This window comes from Athene cunicularia, assembly GCF_003259725.1.
Source record: "Athene cunicularia isolate RWA chromosome 15 unlocalized genomic scaffold, athCun1 chr15_part1, whole genome shotgun sequence".
Classification (NCBI taxonomy): domain Eukaryota; kingdom Metazoa; phylum Chordata; class Aves; order Strigiformes; family Strigidae; genus Athene; species Athene cunicularia.
The window spans coordinates 5,616,765-5,621,170 of record NW_020799121.1 but is presented as its reverse complement, the minus strand read 5'-3'; the positions used below and the strand labels follow the sequence as shown (position 1 = coordinate 5,621,170).

Sequence of the window (4,406 nt, the reverse complement as noted above, 5' to 3'; positions counted from 1 at the left end):
AACCAGCGGCACAGCGCCCGCTTCTTCGACGTCCTGACGGCGCAGCTGGGCCTCGGCCCCGAGCGGTGAGTGCGGGCCCGGCCCGGGGCTCGGCCTGGCCCGGGGGCTTACACACCGTGCCCGCCCCGGGGGCAGGGAGAGGGAGAGCGCCTCTTCTGTCAGGCTGCTGTGGTCTGTGAATACGTGGAACGGCAGAAAAAGCACAGGAAGGTGTTCAGCGTGATGGTGGTGCGGGTTCCCGTGGCCCCCATGACATGGAGGTGTAACACAGATCCAAGAGTACATCACAGACGTTAAGTGCTCCTGGATGCCGAATCCCAGACATAAGGTTTAGGTCCAGATAAAACCACAGACCGGTGTGCACTTGTTAAACACTCTGGGATGTACTGTTCTCTGAGGATGAGCAGTTCCAGTTGCTGTAACTGGTGCAAAACCCCGTGGGTATCGGTAGAGCTCCCCAGTGGGATCACCATGCCAAATGCTGGAACAAGGCTGTTCCTGAAGGTAAGCCATGCCCCTCTGCCCCCCACCCTCGACTCCCCAAGGACAGTGATAGTATTTCCCTGCCTCTTGGGTGCTGTCAGGGTAAATACCCAACAAGATTATGAGCTGCTTGGGTCCTTCTGAAATGGACAAGTATCTTGTATATACAGTGTTGAAATTCAGTCTGCTTTTCAGCTTGTGTGGATGAAATCTGGCACCTGTTTGTATCCTGCCCGTACACAGCTTATTTTTGCTTCTGTTAAATTGGCATTGTGAAGTGTGAGCCAGCAAGAGCTTAGTGCAGATTTTCTACCTTGTTGCAAACTGGACAAGGATAATATTTAATTGTAAAATGATGTTTCCTGTCCACTGCGTTTTTGCTCTTATATCCAAAAAAGGATTATCATCCGCTTCTACCCACTGGAGCCCTGGCAGATCGGGAAGAACAGAACAGTCATGACGTTCCTGTGATCTCTTGAGCGGCCAGTTCGAACAAAGCAACGATGAAGACAACCCAGAGATGACCAGCTCCATCTATCTACTTGTTTCCTCTTATGATCAAATCTGTGTAGCTCTACACATTCACCTGTATGATTCACTTTCATCTTTGCATCCTTTGCACACAAAGCTGAAGAGTAGGGCAATCAGCTATACTGATGTTACTGAAATAGTTCAAGGTCTTTGTCTCAAGCCTGTCTCGTAGCCCAAAGGCTCTCCTGGTGTCCATGGCAAAGCCATTGCAGTCTGGTGATGGCTATACATGGGCCTAGACAAAGCTGTCTTTTAGCAGCAAGAAGTTTAATTCCAGAATAGATTTGGCTTTATTGAGGACCAGAGAGGTTCTTGTGTTCATTTAGATTTCCTCATACTTTGAAAGGCAGAAAGATCCTTCTTTCTGTTTCTCTGTGGCAGCAGAAGGGCTCCAGGCTGGCTGAGAACACTTGGAAGTCAAATTCTCTTTTCAGGCTCCCCAAAAGCCTCTTCTGCAAAGAGGTGATTATTGGAATGGAAGTTTATGCATTTGTATAATTGTGTCTTGAAGGCTCATGTCAGATCTTGTGCTCTGTGCTATACTGTTGCCACCCCTGGTAGCTGCTTCTACAAAGTGTCACTTGTCCACAGGATTTTCATGGATGAATGTTTGTGTTGTCACGGCAGCGTGTAGAGGAAGGAGTTTCTTGTGGAGAATTGCACTGTGCTACAGGAAAATATTTTGAAGGTTCTACTGCCAGCTTTAATTCTTGTTATTCACCCAGTTCAAAATACTTTTCCTCACCCTGCTGCTACAGGGAACGTTTTGGGATGATACAGCATCTCACTGTGTTCTGTGGCTGGTGTTTTCAGCTCACTGTCCCTGTGGGGAAGTGATTTGGGTTTTTAGGACCCATGTGCTCCCTCCATTTATAACTGGAATACACATGGAATTTTATTTTTAAAAAAGATAGTACTTTTTATGTATAATGTTATCTCTGCCTTCCACTGGTAATGAAAACATTCATCAGTTTCCTTTCCACTTTGTGACTTGCTGAGGTCGCAGATGGGGAGCTCAGAGGAACTGAGAGCATGCCCTTGGATATGGAGATCCATGGGAACTCAAGGCTTCTGCGCTCCTTTGTCATTCTGATTGGAGTTTTATTTATGACTTGAGGTTTCAAGATAGTTGAAAATATTCCTTCTAATTACCATTTGAAGTTGGTTGTTCCCTATGCAGCATAAACATCTCTGTTTGCAAAATCTGTCAGGACTGTAATACCAAACACAAATTTGTCTATCAGGCTACAGGGGGGGGCTACACCTTATCTGGTTAATAAAATGTATCAAAGCCTCTTTTAAGTGTCAGTTTATTGACTTATGATGTTGGGGGTTTTTAGCTCTTGGTGCTTGGAGCCAAGTACCATGGTTGCCCAGGTCCCTGTACTTTCTGAGGAGGTCTTTTCAACTAAAAGTTTTTGAAACTCAGGTAACAGGTAGGTGAACTGAGTCTGAGACACGTGTAACTTGGGAGTATCATGTTGCAGGGAAGTGGGTAAACAGCCCTGGTTTGCAAACGGCTTGACCAGCTTGAAGATGAATACTCAAATCCAGAAAATAATATTGCTTTAATTCTGATCTGTAGATGGCTCGTTTCCTGGAGGTCCTTCTATCTCATGAGGGAACAAGCACAAACTCTTGTCAAAGCCTTTGTTTTCTTTAGAGAAACCCTGCTCTGCTCTATGCCCCCATGCTCCTTTTTCAGGCTGTGTTGGCCACTGCTAGGCACTGCCACAGGATCTGTGCCTTCCCCTCCTGCTTGCCCTTGGCTGCTCCCCGCATGGGCTCTTGCCTGGGAGCAACTTTCCCAGCATTGCAGAGCTGAGCAGGAAGAGTTAAGAGGAGAGAGAAAGCTTAGAAAAAAGTATGCCATATCTGAATAAAATGGGTCCTCAGTGTGACTTTCCCACCCATTTCCATGTTGTGTCTGCATTCTGGTGTTATCTGACAAAATGGCCTAGAATAATGCAAAATCACGGCAAAAGCGCTGGCTCATCTTGAGAATTTGATGGTTCATGGACTTTGACCTTTCTTTTATAAGAGCAGTTAAAATATTAATGAAAGGATCAGTTGGTTATGATTTGTTTATGCCTCGATCTGAGACAACTGATCCTTTTTTGGGGCTGGGTATTGTTAGCACAGAATGAGATTCTGCGAGTCCTATGAGCTTACAGCTGGCTGTTGCCCTTCATAAACTGATGGTGGTGAATATACTTTTTATGTTCATGTTGATCTGAAGAGATGGTCTATGTTTACTCCACTGAACTACTGTTAGAATAGGTTCATAAAAGATTTTAGGGCTTGAGGAGGGCCTGCAAAGGGGCTATGCAGCCTCCTGAAACCCACCCTACAGAAACCAACAGAAGCAGGAAACGTATCTCTGTGGCTTATGTTCTCTAGTTGGAGAAAATCTGATACACTACCCCTATCTAGGGCCCAGCAATAATGTTAGAAAATTCCTTTCCCTTGAATGCTATCTGCAGATTGTCCCTCTTCATATGGAGACTGCCTGACATCTGCATTTAGTATCTCCCAGCTATAGTAGATGGTTTTACCATTGAACTGATTCTGTAATCTCCCAGACTTAACCTCCTAAGGCTGATTAATATTTCTGCTCCCAAAAATGGCCTCAGTTGGTTTGTTTGAGAATTCTGCTTAGGCATGTTTGCAAATTCAAAGGTAACAACCTGATTTTGAACACTGTGTAACCATTTCTTAGCATCAAACCTTTGAACTGTGGACAGTCTGTGTTTACTGGAGAGGAGGACCAGTGAGGCCCTGGGCACACTGAAGGACACTACTGACACAGAACCACAGTAACGCTGGAAGATACTCTCCAAGCACAACAGAGTGGTGCTGCTGTTCATGGCAACCCTGTTCTTAGTTTGTCATGACAGAAACACAGGTATTATTTCCCCCCACAGATGGGACCCCAGAATTCATACTTTGGGTGCGAAGAGGACTCTTCCTTACGGTGATTCAGTGAAGTGCTTGAGGGCGGGTGGTGGCCCGCTGTAACAAGAGGTGGCTTTAAGCACGTGCTTATCTCCCACAGATGGAGCAGGGCCCGCGCATGCCCTCCTGTCTGCTCCGAGGCTGCTGCCGGGCTGCAGATGGCACGCCTTTCTCAAGACTCGCTGCAATACGATCACTTTACAGTTAAACAAAATAATTTCTAGGAGGAGCATTTGCAGTTATAGTTTGGGGTTGGGCGGCTGCCTCCCATCCCACACAAACACCTCCCAGGGACGTTCCCCTCTCCAGCTGGCGCCACGGCAAGCCTTGGGGAAAAGCAGTACCTTCGGGACCACGTCCAGCCCCCCGGGCAGGGCACCCGAGTTCATTTCAGCTCTGCACGCCCGGCCCGCACCAGGACAGGCCCCGCCCGCCCC

The 4,406-nt window shown here is 47.0% G+C and overlaps 1 long non-coding RNA gene across 1 annotated transcript; it reads left to right on the top strand.

Annotated features, from left to right (window-relative positions):
• On the top strand, positions 1-2,316 carry LOC113486309. Its single transcript, XR_003399566.1, has 2 exons — positions 1-65; positions 882-2,316. It is a non-coding gene; the product is annotated as an uncharacterized LOC113486309 (long non-coding RNA).
• The last annotated feature ends 2,090 nt before the right edge of the window (positions 2,317-4,406 follow it).